This window comes from Symphalangus syndactylus, chromosome 13 (assembly GCF_028878055.3).
Source record: "Symphalangus syndactylus isolate Jambi chromosome 13, NHGRI_mSymSyn1-v2.1_pri, whole genome shotgun sequence".
NCBI lineage: Eukaryota > Metazoa > Chordata > Mammalia > Primates > Hylobatidae > Symphalangus > Symphalangus syndactylus.
Genome location: NC_072435.2, coordinates 37,865,006 through 37,886,442, shown reverse-complemented (window position 1 = coordinate 37,886,442; position 21,437 = coordinate 37,865,006). Strand labels below are relative to the sequence as shown.

Below are 21,437 nucleotides of genomic sequence, written 5' to 3'. Positions count from 1 at the left end.
ACAAAGGAAAATTTACTCTTTGCAGTTTACAGTTCAGTGGGATTTGACAACTAGTCACATGTTCACCTCCACAGTGTCACACAGAACTATTTCATCACCCCAAACACTCTCATACTATCCCCTTTGTAGTCGATTCCTCTCATCCTCTTCTTTGGTAGCCACTTACCATTTTCCATCCCTATAATTTTTTTAAAGTGTCATATAAGTAGGATCACATAATATGTAGCCTTTTGGATCTGACTTCCTTCACTGACTGAGTTTAAAATTCATCCATATCATTGTGTGGACCAATAGTTTGTTCCTTGTGGTTGACAACTAGGATTCTGTGGTTAGGCTGCTCCACAGTTTATTTTATTTTATTGAGATGGAGTTTCCCTCTTGTTGCCCAGGCTGGAGTGCAATGGTGCAATCTCGGCTCACTCTAACCTCTGTCTCCCAGGTTCAAGCGATTCTCCTGCCTCAGCCTCCCGAGTAGCTGGGATTACAGGTGCCTGCCACCATGCCCGGCTAATTTTTGTATTTTTTTAGTAGAGATGGGGTTTCACCATGTTGGTCAGGCTGGTCTCGAACTCCTGATCTCAGGTGATCCACCCGCCTCGGCCTCCCAAAATGCTGGGATTACAGGCGTGAGCCACTGTGCCCAGTCACAATGGAGTCTTTCTAAGATGGAGTTAGTTACCTCACGTGTGCCCTATACAGTGGCTCTTTTTAAAAGTGTTTTCCCTTATGTTCATGAACATTTCACGTGTGAGAAAAGCAGAGGAAAACCAACTAACACTCTGCTGCTTAAAAAAAAAAAAAAAAGTTTGCACCGGGTGTGATGGCTCCCAAAGTGTAATCCCAGCACTTTCAGAGACCAAGGCGGGTGGATCACGGGGTCAGGAGTTCGAGACCAGCCTGACCAACATGGTGAACCCCCATCTCTACTGAAAATACAAAAATTAACCAGGCGTGGTGGCACGTGCCTGTAACCCCAGCTACTCAGGAAGCTGAGGCAGGAGAATCGCTTGAACTCAGGAGGTGGAGGTTGCAGTGAGCCGAGATTGTGCCATTGCACTCTAGCCTGGGCAACAGAGCGAGACTCTGTCTCAAAAAAAAAAAAAAAAAAAAAAAAAAAAAGTTGATGCCTCTCTTCCTTTTATCTTCTCTAGGCACAGGCACTTTATCAGAATGTCTTTGAGTTGAGGTTCCCCTTTGGAAATTTTACAGGGTGATGTGTCCTCAGCCCATTCTCTATCTTTTCATGGTCTATTTCAGAACTGCCTGGAGCTGGCATAAGGTGCACACAGCAGCTGTGTCTAGGAGGGTTTCATGAACATCAGTTCCCTGGTCATTCCTCCCATAGGGACAGCCTGAGATGTAGGGGTGAGGGCTCCCAGGGCAGAAGCTGGAAGCCCTGGGATGGGAGGAGTCTCCTGGTTTACCCTTCATACCACAAGCAAAGCCCTTGGGACACAGCTCTTCTCATCCCAAGTGTATTTTCCATTTCATGGAGACACATGCCTGGTCAGCCACTCAGCTGCTGTTATTGAAGGGAAAGGATTGAAATGATCCCATTTCTTTGGATTCTCTTAGCCTAGTTGTTCCCGGACCAAACTGAGAGTGGGGCTGCTTATTCTCAAAGCCCAATAACAAAATGCAAATGAACTGGGGAAGAAGAGAATTTTTATTTCTGTAACAAGTTATAGGGAGAAGACCTGGAAATTATCGCCAGACCAACTCAAAATTACAAAGTTTTCCAGAGCTTATATACCTTGTAAGCTATATGTCTACATGTAAGTGTGCATTCATCTAAAGACATAAGTGATAACTTCTTCTGATCTATAACTAAGATCTGAGTCCTGAAGACCTTCCTCTGAAACCTCAGTAAATTTACTTAATCTAAATGGGTCGAGGTGCTGGGGTGATTACCCTTGTCTCCTGCTAAATCATGGAGGTTTGGGGAGTTTCTTTAGACCCCCAGTAAACCTGTTTGTGGAGGCCTGGGGGAGTTTCTTCAGACCCACAATAATACTCGTTTAATCCTAAATGGGTCCCATTAAGAATTCCTTCATTGGCCGGGCACGGTGGCTCATGCCTGTAATCCCAGCACTTTGGGAGGCTGAGGCGGGAGGATCATGAGGTCAGGAGATAGAGACCATCCTGGCTAACACAGTGAAACCCCGTCTCTATTAAAAATACAAAAAATTAGCTGGGCGTGGTGGTGGACACCTATAGTTCCAGCTACTTGGGAGGCTGAGGCAGGAGAATGGCGTGAACCCAGGAGGCGGAGCTTGCAGTGAGCCGAGATTGCGCCACTGCACTCCAGCCTGGGTGACAGAGTGAGACTCCATCTCCAAAAAATAATAATAATAATAAATTTTAAAAAATTTTTTAAAAAATGGAATTCCTTCATTATCTTGTCATGCTTCAAGGCCCAGGAAAGGCCTGGGCAAAACTCGTGGTGGGCTTTTGTTACATTCCAGCCTTTGTTTAGAGGCATTGGCTCAACTTTTAATATTTAACCACTCAGTCAGTGCTGAAACAGTTGTTATGGAGGTCTGCGTTAGTGAGACCCGGACTGCCACATAGTGAAGAGTAAAAACTAACCCTAAGGAAAGGAAAACCCACCCCAATGATGTAGTACAAGAACCTCAAAAGCACACAGTGCAATGTCTCCTGGGAGGGTGGTCACTCAGCACTTCAGTGAGCAGCATGGGAAAGGGGTATGTCTCAGGTGATAGGAGAACCTGACCTGATACTTGTCAGACTTGCCTGTTTTCAGTCAGCACTGCCCCTCCATGGATTTGTCACCTTGAAGAAATCTGCAAACTCATTTCAGATTTTTTTTTTTTTTTGAGACGGAGTCTCACTCTGTCGCCCAGGCTGGAGTGCAGTGGCGCTATCTCAGCTCACTACAAGCTCTGCCTCCCAGGTTCACGCCATTCTCCTGCCTCAGCCTCCCAGGTAGCTGGGACTACAGGTGCCCGCCACCATGCCCGGCTAATTTTTTGTATTTTTAGTAGAGACAGGGTTTCACCGTGTTAGCCAGGATGGTCTCGATCTCCTGACCTCGTGACCCACCTGCCTCGGCCTCCCAAAGTGCTGGGATTATAGGCATGAGCCACCGCACCCAGCCTTATCTCCCTTCTTCACAGTCTAATGTGTGTCTAGTTTGGGTATTAGGGCAATGGTGGCCTTCTAACATGAATTACAAAGTGTTCGCTCTGCTTCTCTTTTCTGGAAGATATTATATAGAACTGCTTTCATTTACTTAGTTCTATTTTTATGATTTTTTTTTTGGATTGTGTCTTTCAAATAATTGATTCTTGTAATTTTTTTTTTTTTTTTTTTTTTTTTTTTTTTTTTTGAGACTGAGTCTTGCTCTGTCGCCCAGGCTGGAGTATAGTGGCGCCATCTAGGCTCACTGCAAGCTCCGCCTCCCAGGTTCACGCCATTCTCCTGCCTCAGCCTCCCAAGTAGCTGGGACTACAGGTGCCTGCCACCACACCTGGCTAATTTTTTGTATTTTTTTTAGTAGAGACAGGGTTTCACCGTGTTAGCCAGGATGGTCTCGATCTCCAGACCTCATGATCCTCCCGCCTCAGCCTCCCAAAGTGCTGGGATTACAGGCATGAGCCACTGCGCCTGGACTCATCTTGTAATTTATCAGACCTATGGGCATGGAGTTGTTAATATTCCTTTATGGTTCTTTTAATGTTCATGGGAATCTTAGAGATGCTCACTCTTTTGTAAGTTAGCATGGGTGTTTATCAATTTTATTCATTTCAGAAAACCAGGATTTGGATTTGTTGATGCTTTCCATTGATTTCCTGTTTGCAATTTCATTAATATCTTCTCTCGTTGTTTTCCTCTCCTTTTTTTTTTTTGAGACGGAGTCTTGCTGTGTCACCCAGGCTGGAGTGCAGTGGCGCGATCTCGGCTCACTGCAAGCTCCGCCTCCCGGGTTCAGGCCATTCTCCTGCCTCAGCCTCTCGAGGAGCTGGGACTACAGGTGCCCGCCAACACGCCCGGCTAATTTTTTGTATTTTTAGTAGAGACAGGGTTTCACCGTGTTAGCCAGGATGGTCTCGATCTCCTGACCTCGTGATCCGCCCGCCTCGGCCTCCCAAAGTGCTGGGATTACAGGCTTGAGCCACCGCGCCCGGCCTGTTTTCCTCTCCTTAATTTACATTTATCGTGCTCTTCTTTCTCTAGTTTCCTGGAGTGGAATTTACAGCATTGTTTTTTAGATCTTTACTTTCAAGAGTTTGCATTTAATTATTTAAATAGCCCTCTAAGCACTGCCTTTGCTGTATTCTACAAATTTTGCTATAAGTTTTTTTCAATTTTTGGAATATTTAAGTATCTCTGGAGAATTCTGTCTGTTGCATAGTTTAGAAGTTTGTGGTTTGTAGTTGGGCAACTATAGCCATTTACTTATAAGAGGTTCTCAGGTACCTGTTAAATTTTAGCCAAAGTCTCTTGGGTTAAGTTGGTTTCAGTATCCAGCTGGAGTGAGTTTAAAATCTCAAGGATTAGGTCAGCAAGAACCTAGTGGGGGTCTCTTGGAGGCATCTGTTGAAACAAGCTAGAACAATTTTAAAGAGGAGCCAAATGCATATTTTAAATACGAGGAGGATCACTGACTTGTAGGGCAGAATGAAGAATCCTATACCAGGGGAAGAGCCAGCTGAAAACATCTGGAAATTGGAAATGTAACCCAGTACGTCTAGACAGGGAGGTTTCTGAAGGTGTCCCTTTCAGAGATTTGGCTGGTTTTAAGACCTTATATGTTCCCAATTCAGCCTGACTAGAAGTATTTTACCCAGATGCAGAAGCAAGTGTTAGCACAGACATCACCTTGTAAAGTAGGGAGATAGCTGCAATGCGATTGTCTAGGGCCATGCAGGCAAGGGAACCTAGGGACTTCTCTTGTGTCCTGATGGCTTTGGTGGTGAAGTGGGCAACTCTACTAATGATACAAGAAAGATTTCTGGTCAGATATCCATTCCAAGTAAAACCTAGTCTTAACCATGAGCCCAGAAACTTTCCTTATCTAGCTCCTCCACTAGGGTTAATCGCTCTGGGTAAACTGCATCCTTGAGAATGTCCCCAACTAGAATCTGTGGGACCATCAATGCTTAAATATCTTTGACCCTCAAATTCTGTAGATCCAACATGTGTATTATTGACCAAAGAGTCAACATCTGCAGTCAGAACTTGGTACCTCCAACATAGATGATACTTCTAATGTCCTGTCAGATGATTCTAGTTTAATTGATGTCTCACTGCTTGTCGACACTGCCACATATCTTGGCACCTCAATATGTTGCAACTTTAGGCACCACACAGCCATCACCCTCATCCTAATCATCATCATGTGTGGGCTACCAGGAAAAAATAACCAGGATTTTGGAGAAGGTTAACACACTCTTGCAGGTCATTTAATGAAACCAATCCATAACTGTTTTTTAAAAAGAAAATGTTATATTGTAGATGATGTGTACTAGGCAGGTAGCCATATGGTGGTTGTGTCTATACTGAATATGTACAGATGTTTTTTCATCATACTTCCCTAAATACAATAAAACAGTGGTTTTCGTAGCATTTACAATGCATTAGGTATTATAAGATGATTTAAAGTATACAGGAGGATTGCCTAGTTATAGGAAAATATACTTTTACATAAAGCACTTGAGCAAAATTATATATATATATGTTTTTTTTTTTAATTTTTTAATTTTTTTTTTTTTGAGACGGAGTCTCGCTCTGTCACCCAGGCTGGAGTGCAGTGGCACAATCTCGGCTCACTGCAAGCTCCACCTCCTGGGTTCACGCCATTCTCCTGCCTCAGCCTCTCCAAGTAGCTGGGACTACAGGCGCCCACCACTACACCTAGCTAATTTTTTTGTATTTTTAGTAGAGAGGGGGTTTCACCGTGGTCTCGATCTCCTGACCTCGTGATCCGCCCGCCTCGGCCTCCCAAAGTGCTGGGATTACAAGCGTGAGCCACCACGCCCGGCGCAAAATTATATATTCTCAAGGGGTGCTGGAACCAATTCCCTGAGAATACCAGGAAATGACTTTATTCAAGAGAAACTGAAACTACATAGGCTTTACCACATTCTTTACATTCATAGTTTCCTTCTAGAGTAAATCCTTTCATGTATCTAAAACACACAAGGACTAATACTTTTCCGCACTCCCTACAGTTATAAGGTCACCAGTGTGTCACACCCTGTGCCTTCAAAAGACTGGAAGAGAAAGGAAAGGTTCCCCATATTCCTAACATCACTGTGGTTTTCTTAAGTGTGAGTTCTTTCATGGTTTCTAATGGTACTGGGCGAATGGAAGGCTTTATTACATTTTTTACATTCAGACAACTTTTCTCTGATGTGAGTCCTTTCATGTCTTTGAAGAGGACTGAGACAATAAAATACTTTCCCTCATTCTTTACATGCATAGGACTTCTCTCCAGTGTGAGTTCTTCCATGTATTTTTAAGTACTTAGAACTACTGAAGGTTTTTCCACATGTTCTGCATTCATAGGGTTTCTCTCCAGTGTGAATCCCTTCATGACTATGAAAGGAACTAAAACAAATGCTTTCCCACATTCCTTACATTCATAAAGTTTCTGTGAAGTGTGGGTACTTTTATGTTTATGAAAGGCACTGGGATAAGTGAATGTTTTTCCACATTGCTTACATTTATACACCTGCTCTCCAGTGTGAATTCTTTCATGTATTCGAAAGTAACTGGAATAACTAAAGGCTTTCCCACATTGCTTACATTCATAGGGTTTTTCACCAGTGTGAGTGTTTTCATGATTCTGAACAGAACTGGAATATCTAAAGGCTTTGCCACATTGTTTACATATATAGGGTTTCTCTCCAGTGTGAATTCTTGCATGTTTTCGAATGGAACTGGAACAACTGAAGGCTTTCCCACATTTATTACATTCACAGGGTTTCTCTCCAGTGTGAGTTCTTTTGTGCTCTCAAAGGGTAGCAGCATAACCAAAGGATTTACCACATTGTTTACATTCATAAGGTTTCTCTCCAGTGTGAGTTCTTTCATGTGTAAGATATAAATGTAGATTATCAAAGGCCTTCCCACAAAACTTACATTTATAAGGTTCATCTTCACTGTGCATTACCATGTGTCTTCAAAAGGTTTGAACAGAAATGAAGGTTTTTCCACATTTCTTACATGGAGTTTCTTTCCAGTGTGAGGCCTTTCATGTGTTTGAAAGGAGTGGCAATAGCTGAATGTTTTCACACATTGCTTATGTGGCTTCTATGTTCCTGGCACTCATCTGATTTGTGTCCAGTGTCAGCTCTGATGTAGCAATTAAGAGATGAATGATCCATATTGCCTTCTCCACACACTACTTTCATACGATTTGACTCCAGTAAAAGCCCTCTTCACTATACCATTTGGAATAAGGCTGAAGATTTCTTCACATTGACCATCTTCCTTACCTTCAGACTGTCTCTACCATATGACTTCTGTGAGAAATAAGAAGCACAATGCCAAGGGTTGGTTTATAAATGATTTAATATTCATTAGTAGGTATTTGATTGACATATTTTACATTATGATGGAAAGTGTAGGTTTTCTGGCCTGTCTAAACTGTGTAAACATCAATGGACTGAATACTCTGCAAAAGGGCTGCATTTTATCAAAATGTATTATCAAAACATTGATGTTCATGGTTTTTTTTTGTTGTTGTTGTTGTTTTTTTTTGAGACAGAGTCTTGCTCTCTCACCCAGGCTGGAGTGCAGTGGCACAATCTCAGCTCACTGCAAGCTCCGCCTCCCAAGTTCACACCATTCTCCTGCCTCAGCCTCTCCAAGTAGCTGGGACTACAGGCGCCCGCCACCATGCCTGACTAATTTTTTGTATTTTTAGTAGAGACGGGGTTTCACCGTGGTCTCGATCTCCTGACCTCGTGATCCGCCCGCCTCAGCCTCCCAAAGTGCTGGGATTACAAGCGTGAGCCACCGCGCCCGGCCGATGTTCATGATTTCTTAACACTGGCTCCAAGGCAACTATTTTGAAAACACTAGATATGTATGTCTTAAATATATTTTTTTCGGAAAATTATTATTATTTTTTTTTGGAGACACAGTCTCACTCTGTCACCCAGGCTGAAGTGCAGTGGCATGTTCACGATTCATCACAGCCTTGACCTCCTGGGTTCGAGCCATCCTCCCACCTTAACCTCCCTAGTAGCTGGGACCTCAGGTGCATGCCATCATGCCTGGCTAACTTTTATATTTTTGTACAGATGGAGTTTCACCATGTTGCCCAGGCTGGTCTTGAACTGGGCTCAAGCAATCTGCCTCCCTTGACTTCCCAAAATGCTGGGATTACAGGTGTGAGCCACCATGCCCAGCCTGGAAAAATTTTTCTAAGAATGAATGAATTTGAAGCTGGGGTGCTTCATTTTCTTTGTTTGCTTTTAACATTTGTTGTCATTCTAACAATATCTTAAGGGACATAGCTCTAGGTTATAAGTGCAAATTACCTTAGATTTCTTCTAGAATTATTGTACTGATCTTCAATGATCTGGTCTTCACATTTTATTCCTAAAATGCAGACCCATAAAAGTCATAAGTTACTACAAAATTATAGAAAAATTATTGGATTCTATGTTCATGGGACACTGTGGCCATGGTTGATTTATTCACCAAAGTTCAGTTGAACCTTGACCAACATGGGTTTGAACTGCACAGTCCACTTATATGCACATTTTTATCAGCTCTTGCCATCCCTAAAAGAGCAAGACCAAGCCCTCCTTTTTTGCTCAGATTAGTCAATGTGAAGACAACCAAGGAAGAACACCTTGATAATCCACTTTCACTTACTAAAGTCAACATATCTTCTCTTCTAAATTTTTTGATAACCTTTTCAAAAGAAAAGCTTACTTTATTATAAGAATACAGTACATAATATACCAAACAGGCTTGGCATGGTGGCTCATGCCTGTAATCCCTGCACTTTGGGATGCTAGGGACGAAGAATGCTTGAGGCCAGGAGTTCACGACCCTCCACCTTACAAAAAATATATACCAAAATTAGCTGGGGATGGTAGCACTCGCCTGTAGACCTAGCAAGTGACCCTGTCTTAAACATATATACACATACACAGTTTTTTGTTTTTTTTTTTTTTTTGAAATGGAGTCTCTCTCTTGTCCAGGTTAGAGTACAGTGGCGTGGTCTTGGCTCACTGTAACCTCTGCCTCCCAGGTTCAAGTGATTCTCCTCCCTCACCCTACCAAGTAGCTGGGATTACAGGTGTATGCCACCACACCCAACTAATTTTTTTTTTTTTTTTTTTTTTTTTGAGATGGAGTCTTGCTCTGTCACCCAGGCTGGAGTGCAGTGGTGCAATCTCGGCTCACTGCAAGCTCCGCCTCCCGGGTTCACGCCATTCTCCTGCCTCAGCCTCTCCAAGTAGCTGGGACTACAGGTGCCCGCCACCACGCCCAGCTAATTTTTTTGTATTTTTAATAGAGACAGGGTTTCACCGTGGTCTCGATCTCCTGACCTCATGATCCGCCTGCCTCGGCCTCCCAAAGTGCTGGGATTACAAGCGTGAGCCACTGCGCCCAGCCCAATTTTTGTATTTTTAGTAGACATGGGGTTTCACCATGTTGGCCAGGCTGGTCTCAAACTCCTGACCTCAAGTGATGCACCTGCCTCAGCCTTCTAAAGTGATGAGATTACAGGCAAAAGCCACCATGCCCAGCCACACACAGAGTGAGACTGGATTCACTCTGTTGCCCAGGCTAAAGTGTAGTGGTGTAATCATGGTTCACTGCAAACTCAACCTCCCTGACTCAAGTGAACCTACTGCCTCAACCTTCTGAATAGCTAGGAACACAGGTGTGCCACCATCCATGGCTACTTTTTTTATTTTTTATACAGACAGGGTATCACTTCATTGCTACAGCGGGTCTCAAAATCCTGAGCTCAAGCAATCCTCCCACCTCAGCCTCCCAAAGTACTGGAATTACAGGTGTGAGCCCCCACACCTGGCCATATATATGTATATAGATATATAACAAACATACGAAATGTGTTAATTGACTTTCTGTTATCAATAAAGCTCTGGTCAACAGTAGTCTATTAGTAGTTAACTTTTTACAGACTCTAAATTCACAGGCATCTGGAAGACTGTGCGGACGATCAGAGTCTCTAACCCCCACCTTGTTCGAGGGTCTACTGTATTCCCTACCATGTTCCAAATCATTGAGTAATGTAGAAGACCAAGAAACACTTGTTCTATAATTGACTAAGTGAAGAAATGATGTTACCCTTACCTACAGACATCAGGTTCTTGAAGGTTTCCTGCATCACATCCCTGTAGAGATTCTCCTGGGAAGGATCCAGCAAAGCCCACTCCTCCTGGGTGAAGTTCACAGCCACATCCTCAAAGGTCACTGAGTCCTGAAACATCCCACACAGCAGAGGAGGAAGGTTCAGACCGAAAGCACTAGGAATCTATACTCACTTCAGAAGTTCACACAATGCTGTAGACTCCAAAAATTTATTCAATGACTTGGTCAGCCTGTTCTGTCTACACTCACTTTCTCCATCACAGCAATTCTGATGCTAGAATTGAATATAGTCAGTAAAGTGACAGCCAATAGGGACATACCTCTCACTGGTGATTTCAGAGACTGAGATATGCTGCCTGGATCACCTGTAGTTTCTCTCTGTATAGTGGGTCAGTATTACCTCTAATGAGAAAGTCCCAAACATACTGTCTATAAGAGACAACATTAGCAGTTCTGAGACTGCATATTCTTACACATGTTTATTTAGAAAGTTGGACTTTGATGCTATCTAGGGGCTAGATTTGGGAAGATCTGCACCAACATAACTAATAAATGGGGTTGTGTGTGTCTTAACTACTTATGCAAACAATATGGTATTTGCCTAATTCCCATTTTCCCTCTGAGAGTGTGGTATTCTCAGCAGAAGCAGTGTACCTAATCAGCCCTTGCTAGGTGTGAATAATTTCCCCTTCCAAAACTCCTAACGAAATTTGATCCCTAATGTGTCAGTACTGAAAGCAGGGCCCTTCAAGAGGCATGAGGGCTCTGCCTCATGAATGGATTAATCCACTGATGAATTGAAGAGGTAATGAATGAATGGGTTATCCTACAAATAAGACTTGTGGCCTTGTAAGAAGAGAAAGACACCAGAGTTAGCACAATCAGCGCCCCCTGCCTAGTGATCTCCACTGCCTCAGATAGTAAAGAGCAAGAAGCTTTCACCAGATATACCCCATTTGCCCTTGGATTTCCAAACTTTGAGAATTGTACAAAATAAGTATTTTTTATATATTAACCCAAATTCAGGTTTTTTTTTTTTTTTTTTTTTTTGGAAACAGTCTTGCTCTGTTGCACAGGCTGGAATGCAGTGGGGAAATCTTGGCTCACTGCAGCCTCGACCTCCCAGTTCAAGTAATTCTCATGCTTCAGCCTCCCAAGTAGCTGGGATTACAGGCATGCACCACCATGCCTGGCTTTGTTTTTGTATTTCAGTAGAAATGGGGTTTCACCATGTTGGCTGGGCTGGTCACAAACTCCTGGCCTCAAACGATCCACTTGCCTCAGCTTACCAAAGTGTTGGGATTACAGGCATGAGCCACCACGCCCAGCCAAATTTCAGGTATTCTATTACAACTAACAGAAAACAGAGCCATGGAAAAATACTCTGGGCACAGAGTCTGTAATGAGTGACCCTGGCAGATAACATTTCATATGTTTCATCACCACATGTTATTTGGGGGACATAGCCCATCCTGTGTGATTACAATAAAAGGGAACATCTGTACAAGATGTCCTGAAGGGAGTGCTAAATATGGAAAGAAAAGACCATTACCAACCACCACAAAAGCACACTTAAGTACACAGCCCAGTGACACTATAAAACAACCACACAAACAAGTCTGCATAATAACCAGCTAACAACATGATAGGATCAAATCTACACATATAAATACTAACCTGGAAGGTAAGCAGGCTAAATGCCCCAATCAAAAGGCACAGTGGAGGCCAGGCGCGGTGGCTCACGCTTGTAATCCCAGCACTTTGGGAGGCTGAGGCAGGCGGATCACAAGGTCAGGAGATCGAGACCACGGTGAAACCCTGTCTCTACTAAAAATACAAAAAAAAAATTGGCCGGGCGTGGTGGCGGGTGCCTGTAGTCCCAGCTACTTGGAGAGGCTGAGGCAGGAGAATGGCGTGAACCCAGGAGGCGGAGCTTGCAGTGAGCCGAGATTGTGCCACTGCACTCCAGCCTGGGCGACAGAGCAAGACTCCATCTCAAAAAAATAAATAAAAAAAGGCACAGTGGCAACTTGGATAAAAAAGCAAGATCCAATGGTATGCTGTCTTCAAGAGACCCATGTCACATGCAATGACACCCTTAGGCTTGAAGTAAAGGGATGGAGAAAAATCTACCCTGCAAACAGAAAACAGAAAAAAGCAAAAGGACATGGTTTGGGTTTGAATCTCCACCCAAATCTCATTTTGGATTGTAATTCCCAATATTGGAGGTGGGGCCTTGTGGGAGGTGATTGGATGGTGGTCCTTCATGAATGGTTTAGCACTATCCTTGTGGTGCTGTTCTTGTGATAGTAAGTTCTTGTGAGAACCAGTCATTTAAAAGTCTGTGGCACCTTGCCCTGCTCTCTCTGGCCATGTGAACTGCTGCTCCCCCTTTGCCTTCCACCATGATTATCAGTTTCCTGAGGCCTCTCTAGAAGCTGAGCAGATGCCATCCTTCCAGTACCATGCTTCCTGTACAGTCTGCAGAATTAATGGGCCAATTCAACCTCTTTTCTTTATAAATTACCCAGTCTCAGGTATTTATCACACTGCAAGAATGGAGTAATACAAGAAAATTGGTACTGAGAAGTGGGGCATTGCTATCAAGATACCTGAAAATGTGGAATTGGTTTTGGAACTTCTTCACAGGCAGAGGTTGGAAGAGTGTGGAGGGCTCAGAAGACAACAGGAAGATGAGGGAGTTTGAGACTTTGTAGAGGCTTGCTCAATGGTTGTGACCAAAATGCTGATAGTGATATAGACAATAAAGTTCAGGCTGAGGAGATCTCAGATGGAAAGGACAATACTTACAAGTATTTATTGGGAACTGAAGCAGAGGTCACTTTTGTTTTTCCTTAGCAAAGAGCTTGGCTGCAGTGTGCCTCTGCCCTAGGGATATGTGGAACTTTATTTTTTTTTTTTTTAATTGCGACCAAGTCACGCTCTGTCACCCAGGCTGGAGTGCAGTGGCACGATCTCAACTCACTGCAGCCTCCACCTCCTTGGTTCCAGCACTTCTCCTGCCTCAGCCTCCTGGGTAGCTGGGTTTACAGGCATGTGCCACCACACCTGGCTAGTTTTTGTATTTTTCCTGGCTCATAACTCTCACAGCCCCTGTTATACTGCTGTGGCACTTTAGGCTTCAGAGGCAGGACTCAGAAGACAGAATCTCTCTCACTGACCTTCTCCTGCTATCCTTCACCTGCCCAAGGAAGGAATCTAATCTTCCCAGCTTTTCTGATTGTGGGTCATCAGACACTCATTTCAGAAAGGGTCCTGTCTCATACCCTGGAGGAAGGAATGCTACCTAGAGAAGCCAAAAAGAATCTGAACAGACAGGGCTTGGTGGATTTTCCCATTCAGTCTATCAGTATTAGATTCTACCTTTTTTGTCCAGCCAATTTCTACATAGTTATGAATCATGCCTATCCAATGAGGTCTCAAGAAAAGGTCCAAGAGTACAGGATTCAGAAAGCTCCCGGACAGCTCAACACATACAGGCTTATAGGAAGGTAAACAAGAATTTATCCATCAGCTGGGAGGGTGGCACACCCCAACCCCAGAGACAGAAGCTCCTGTGCTCAAGACCATTCTAGACCTCACCCTATGTATCTCTTCACCTGGATGTTTATTTGTATCCTTTAAAATATCCTTGGCCGGATGCAGTGGCTCATGCCTGTAATCCCAGCACTTTGGGGGGCCAAGGCGGGTGGATCACTTGAGGTCAGGAGCTCGTGACCAGCCTGGTCAACATGGTGAAACCCTGTCTCTACTAAAAATACAAAAATTAGCCAGGCGTGGTGGTGTGCACCTATAATCCCAGCTACTCGGGAGGCTGAGGCAGGAGAATCACTTGAACCCGGGCAGTGGAGGTTACAGTGAGCTGAGATTGCACCACTGCACTCCAGCATGGGCCACAGAGCACAAGACTCTTGTCTCAAAAAAAAAAAAAAAAAAAAAGGCCGGGTGCGGTGGCTCACGCCTGTAATCCCAGCACTTTGGGAGGCTGAGGCGGGTGGATCACGAGGTCAGGAGATCGAGACCATCCTGGCTAACACGGTGAAACCCCGTCTCCACTAAAAATACAAAAAAATTAGCTGGGCGAGGTGGCAGGCACCTGTAGTCCCAGCTACACGGGAGGCTGAGGCAGGAGAATGGCGTGAACCCCGGGGGGTGGAGCCTGCAGTGAGCCGAGATCGCGCCACTGCACTCCAGCCTGGGTGAAAGAGCAAGACTCTGTCTCAAAAAAAAAAAAAAAAGAAACCTGAGAGTCAGGTATGGTGGCTCACACCTGTAATCCCAGCACTTTGGGAGACCAAGATGGGAAGATCATTTGAGGCCAGTTCAGCCTGGGCAACATAGTGAGACTCCATCTCTACAACAAAAGAAATGAAAGAACACTATGAAGATCAGTAAGTGTTTCCATGAGTTCTGTGAGCCACAATAGCAAGTTAAACCCAAAGACTGCACAGGAACTCCAACTTGAAACCTGTGGGTTATAATTGGCCCAGACTTACCACTGATATCTGAATGGTAGGGAGTGGCGGGCAGGGAGGGAGGGATGTGGGGACTGAGCCATCAACCTATGGGCTCTGAAACTATCTCCAGGGTAGAGAATGTCAAAACTGAATTGGAAGAGACCCAGTTGCTGTCCACTGCAGGATACACCGCTTGCCTTTTGGTAGGGAGAAAACCCACACTTTTGGTCACAAAAGTCTTCTGTGTTGACTGTTGTTATTGAAAGAATAGAAAAAGCCCTTTGAGTGTGCTCTTTCCACACAGAATTACTATTTCCATAATCATTTGGTACACAAAAAATCATGAGTACTTTTTTAGGTGTTGCTAAATGCTGTCCCACAGGATTTAGCATTAATCTGCCAAGTTCACATAACAGGAAACAAACTTATCCACGGTCACAAATTCTTTTTTTTTTTTTTTTTTTGAGATGGAGTCTCGCTCTCTCACCCAGGCTGGAGTGCCAGTGGCGCGATCTCGGCTCACTGCAAGCTCCGCCTCCCGGGTTCACGCCATTCTCCTGCCTCAGCCTCTCCTCCGAGTAGCTGGGACTACTACAGGCGCCCGCCACCACGCCCGGCTAATTTTTTGTATTTTTAGTAGAGACGGGGTTTCACCGTGGTCTCGATCTCCTGACCTCGTGATCCACCTGCCTCAGCCTCCCAAAGTGCTGGGATTACAAGCGTGAGCCACCGCGCCCGGCCGGTCACAAATTCCTCAACCTACAAAGGAGAAGAACTGAGGTTATGGAACATCTTTGTAATTCATCAGTATAATCCACCACACTTTCTTCTGAAAACAACTCATTTTTTCTGTAACAAAAATGGAAGAGAGGTTTTTTCCCTATTTCTTTTCCCTGGTAGTATTTTCATGCTAAGGCCTAGAATTCCATTTGAAATCACCCAATAGAAAAAGGAGCTGAGAAACTTACTACACAGGCTCTGGGAAGAAAAATAAGAATTTTTATAACGGAATGCAAGACTAGACTTTTTTTTCCTAAAACCTACCTTCCTCTGGCATGTTTTGAAATACTTTATCTTATCCATCAATCTCTAATGATATAGTGCATTTTACAGTTATTAAAAAACTGAAGCTGATGGCCAGGCACGGTGGCTCACGCCTGTAATCCCAGCACTTTGGGAGATCACCTGAGTTCGGGAGTTCGAGACCAGCCTGACCAACATGGTAAAACCCCATCTCTACTAAACATACTAAACATGGTGGTACATGCCTGTAATCCCAGCTACCTGGGAGACTGAGGCAGGAGAATTGCTTGAACCTGGGAGGCAGAGGTTGCGGTGAGCCGAGATCGCGTCATTGCACTCCAGCCTAGGCAACAACAGTGAAACTCCGTCTCAAAAAAAAAAAAAAAAAAAAAAAAAAAACTGAAGCTGAAATGAGTAAACCAATTTTTTCAAGGTGATAAACCCAGGGAGGGGCAGTGCCGACCTGGAACACTCAAGCGTCTGACTCAAGTGTCAGGTTACATCGTCCTGTCACTTGGGACATCCCCCTGTCACTTGGGACATCCCCCTGTCACTTGGGACATCCCCCCACCTTCAAGCTGCTCCCTGAAGTGCTCAGTGACCACCCTCCCAGAAGACACTCAACTGTGCTTTTCAGTTATTTGCAACACCTCATTGGGGGTGGTTTTCTCCTTTCACTAGACTGAGAGAATCCAGAGGACAGAAATCATTTCTTCTTTTTTTTTTTTTTTTTTTTTGAGACGGAGTCTTGCCCTGTCACCCAGGCTGGAGGGCAGTGGCGCAATCTTGGCTCACTGCAACCTCCACCCCCTGGGTTCTAGCAATTCTCCTGCCTCAGCCTCACGAGTAGCTGAGATTACAAGGATGCACCACCACACCCAGCTAATTTTTGGATTTTTAGTAGAGACGGGGTTTCACCATGTTAGCCAGGTTGGTCTCGAACTCCTGACCTCAGGTGATCCGCCCACCTCGGCCTCCCAAACTGCTAGGATTACAGGACAGAAATGATTTCTGTTTGGCCTCCTCCATACCAGAATTTGATTGGCTGACTAGCCATGTGTCCCCAAGGAATGGAAACGGGTTGGAAAAGAAAAGCCATGTCCCAAGGGATTAGTTTTTTACAATAATGATATAGGAGACTGGTCCCACCCCAGGGCATCCAGCTGCTCCCTGGGGAGGCCTCACTCCCACACCTCAGGCTCTTTGGTAGGAGTGACCTAGGGGTTGATATTCACTAGACTTCCCCAAGAGACTGGCAGCTGTAGGCATCTTGGGCCAGCCCCAGGTAGTCCTGAAACCCAGGATCAGGAAAAGGCAGAGGGTGGGCTGAGGTCACATCCCTGTAAAGTTTCCAAAGGGGAATCTCAACCCAAGACATTCTCAGAAGGTGTCCGTGCCTAGGGCAGATAAAAAGAGACACAAAGATTGTTTACAGCGGAGTGTCAGGTGGTTTTTCTCTGAAATGTTCACAAACACAAAAATATTTTTAAAAGAGCCATATACTGTCCTCTAAAAAGATGACCATTAAAATACTGCCTGTGTCTGAAACAGCCCGGAGGAGGAAGAAGTGAACTAAGTAAAGGAAATCTGTGTTATGAAATGCGGAGAGGATCAGGAAATCCCAAATTTGCTGCCAGCCTTAGAAGAAGCTAGCCTAGGGACCACGGTCGCGGATTTGAGACTCTGTATCACATATATGTGGGAAACTCAGATAAAATCCAAAGTCCCTGGTGAGAAAGGGGGAACTGGGGACCCCACAGCCTACCGTTCCTCCCACATGAACCCCATACTCGAGGCAAGATCTCCCCACCCCCCCGCGCCATGACCGTCCCATGGCCCCTGCCCAATCTGGGGAGACGCAAGGCAGTGGATGCAGAGCTGCTCAGAGAGGATGCTGGGGCTGGGGCCACAGTCGTTGCGCAGGGACCGGACCGGACGGCTCGGGGTCCCGGCTGCCGTCGCAGCCCCACCCTGTGGCCTGAGAGGAACCAGGGCCGAGGTATGCCAGGGGGACTTGGGTCCCAGAACCCGGAGTCACCCACGAAGAGGCCCGGGTCCCGCCACAGCCTATTCCTGCCGGTTCCAACCAGTCCCGTCCTAGTCCCCAAACACGCACCAATTCCTGGCTTCCAGGTGTTCCAGTCCTCTCTATGGCTCCTGCTGCCAGTACGGGTCCCAGTGTGACAGAGGATGCTACAGACACGTCTGTGGGTGTCTGTCAGCTACAGAGTAGAGGCCGCGTTTAGAGGGGTGAAGATGCCGCGCACCCACCTCCCTGCAGCGCGCCTGATCCACAGTTCTCACGACCCCACCCCATGGCCCTGATTGGATACGGCTCCAGGTCCCGCCCCCTGGAGACTGAGTGACAGAAGAGGCGCTCTCACTGTGTTGAATGGAGCCAGATGAACAGGTTCCAGACACGGCCCTCGGCAGGCGGGCTTCCTCCCAGTGCAGTGACCCGACCCCTCCTGGGCAGAAATTTGCACTTAAGCAGAATTTCCTGACTGATTGTACTCAGTGGCCCTTCCTGCTTCTTTCTCCTGGACCAGCAATCACAAGTGTGTGCTAGGAATCCCAGACTCACCGTCCAGTGGCGCCATCTCCTGGCCTTGGAGCAGGAGGGGGGGCTCTGACTGTCCTCCGGGGATCAGGAATTTGGCATGAGGCTGCTGGCGACATAGTCAAGCCTTTCTCCCATCTGATCTCTCAATCTGCTTATTTTCAAAAAAATAACACATCGACAACAGCATAAAACTGTTACATTCACGGAAAAGCTGGACTTATATGGCAGCAATATTCTATAAAGGAATCAATAGAGAGGAAAAGCAAAAACATGAGTTAGCTCAGAGAAGCAGTCTTTCAGACGCAGTTCAGCAGGAAAACCCCAATTTAGAGGTTAAACATATTCCCAACCATGGGTGCCAGACTGTTGAAATGGGTCCCCAGAGGCCGGGCGCGCTGGTTCACACCTGTAATCCCAGCACTTTGGGAGGCCAATGCGGATGGATCACCTGAAGTCAGGAGTTCAAGACCAACCTGGCCAATATGGTGAAACCCCGTCTCTACTAAAAATACAAAAATTAGCCAGGCATGGTGGTGGACGCCTGTAATCCCAGCTACTCAGGGGGCTGAGGCAGGAGAATCGCTTGAACCCGGCAGGTGGGGGAGCGGACGGAGGTTGTAGTGAGCCGAGATCGTGCCACCTCACTCCAGCCTGGGGGAAAGAACAAAACTCTGTCTCAAAAAAGAAAAAAGATAAGAAAAAGAAATGGGTCCCCAGAGTGTCTCTGCTTCATCATCAAGTCATGGTGATGAGGCAAGACACGTAAGGATTCAGCTCTGGGAGTTCAACTTGCCCTCTTGTCCCCTCTGCAGAGTGTGGCTATGCTCCCTCCTTTAAGACTTTAAGTGTTAATAAAAGTTTCCAATCAAAAGCCAAGAAACTAGACATTGATTTTGAAAACATAAGGAATTCCTCGTATTTTTATGAAAAACAAAGCTATTAGTCATACAGAACACAAATAGTACGATGGCAGACATAATGCCTTCGTTATTGGTAATTAAATGGAACAAACTTGCCAAACAAAAGACAGAGGCAGAGAGAATGAATTTTTAAAATATGATCAAATTGTACCCTGTCTACAGCACATTCATTGTAGATCTCAATACCCAAGTCAGTTGAAAGAGAATGAAAGAAAAAGATATTCCATGCAAATAGTAACATAAAGAGAGCAGGGGTGGCTATACAATTGTCACACAAAATAGACTAAGTCAAAAACTGTTAAAAGACAAAGAAGAGCACTATAAAAGGCTCAAATCATACAGAATATATAACAGTTATAATTGCACTAAATAACAGAGGCCCAAAATATATGAAGCAAACATTTTAAAAATTGAAAAGGAAGGCCAGGTATGGTGGCTCACACCTGTAATCCCAGCACTTTGGGAGGCCGAGGCGGGCGGATCACCTGAGGTCGGGAGTTTGAGACCAACCAAACCAACATGGAGAAAACCCGTCTCTACTAAAAATACAAAATAAATTAGCCAGGCGTGGTGGTGCATGCCTGTAATCCCGGCTACTCGGGAGGCTGAGGCAGGAGAATCACTTGAACCTGGGAGGCAGAGGTTGCCATGAGCCGAGATCACGCCATTGCACTCTAGCCTGGGCAACAAGAACGAAACTCCATCTCAAAAACAAAAACAAAAAAAGGCCGGGCACGGCAGCTCATGCCTGTAATCCCAGCACTTTGGGAGGCTGAGGCGGGTGGATCACGAGGTCAGGAGTTTGAGACCAACCTGGCCAACATGGTGAAACCCTGTCTCTACTAAAAATACAAAAATTAGCTGGGCGTGGTGGCACATGCCTGTAATACCAGCTACTCGGGAGGCTGAGGCATGAGAATCACTTGAACCCGGGAGGCAGAGGTTGCAGTGAGCCAGGATCACGCCACTACACTCCAGTCTGGCAAGAGAGAGAGACTCCGTCTAAAAGAAAGAAAAGGAAATGTCAGTTCTACAATAAGAGTTTGAGACTTCCGGCCTGGCACGGTTGCTCACGCCTGTAATCCCAGCCCTTTGGAAGGCCGAGGTGGGCGGATCACGAGATCAGGAGATTGAGACCATCCTGGCTAACACGGTGAAACCTCGTCTCTACTAAAAATACAAAAAAAAAAAAAAAAAATTAGCCAGGCGTGGTGGTGGGCGCCTGTGGTCCCAGCTACTTGGGAGGCTGAGGCAGGAGAAAGGCATGAACCCGGGAGGCAGAGCTTGCAGTGAGCCGAGATCGTGCCACTGCACTCCAGCCTGAGCAACAAAGCAACACTCTGTCTCAAAAAAAAAAAAAAAGACTTAGAAAAAAAATATTGGGGGAAATTTCATGATATTGGATTTCTCAGATATGTGCTTTGGTTGCCTGTGTTTCAGGCAACCAAAATAGATAAACTGGACTATATCAAAATTGAAAATTTCTGTGCACCAAAGGATGCTCTCAACAGAACAAAAACCTACAGAATGAGAGAACACATGTTCCTATCACCTATCTCACAAGGGATTAGTACCCAGAATATATGAACTCCTACAACTCCACAACAAAACAAAATCAGGCTGGGCATGGTGGCTCAAGCCTGTAATCCCAGCACTTTGGGAGGCCAAGGTGGGCGGATCACCTGCGGTCAAGAGTTTGAGACCAGCCTGGTTGACATGGCGAAACCCCATTTCTACTAAAAACATACACAAAAAAATTAGCCGGGCGTGGTGGCATGTGCCTGTAATCCCAGCTACTTGGGAAGCTGAGGCAGGAGAATCGCTTGAACCTGGAAGGCAGAGGTTGCAGTGAGCCGAGATCGTGCCATTGCACTCCAGCCTGAGCAACAAAAATGAAACTCTGTCTCAAACAAACAAACAAACAAACAAAACACTATGGCTGTTACTAGAAAAGGGAAACATCAGGCCAGGTGCGGTGGCTCACGCCTGTAATCCCAGCACTTTGGGAGGCCGAGGCGGGTGGATCACGAGGTCAGGAGATCAAGACCATCTTGGCTAACACGGTGAAACCCCATCTCTACTAAAAATACAAAAAATTAACCAGGTATGGTGGCGGGCGCCTGT

The 21,437-nt window shown here is 45.4% G+C and overlaps 1 protein-coding gene across 1 annotated transcript in view; it reads right to left on the bottom strand.

Annotated features, from left to right (window-relative positions):
• Positions 1-6,258: 6,258 nt before the first annotated feature.
• Positions 6,259-21,437, bottom strand: part of LOC129461100 (zinc finger protein 627-like) — a 67,346-nt gene continuing 52,167 nt past the window's right edge. The window contains exons 6-11 of the mRNA XM_055239968.2: positions 18,415-18,544; positions 17,947-18,052; positions 12,007-12,463; positions 10,312-10,438; positions 8,514-8,574; positions 6,259-7,490 (exon numbers count right to left, since the gene is read on the bottom strand). The gene's annotated coding sequence lies outside the window, so the exon portion shown is untranslated. The remainder of the gene's footprint in view (positions 7,491-8,513; positions 8,575-10,311; positions 10,439-12,006; positions 12,464-17,946; positions 18,053-18,414; positions 18,545-21,437) is intronic.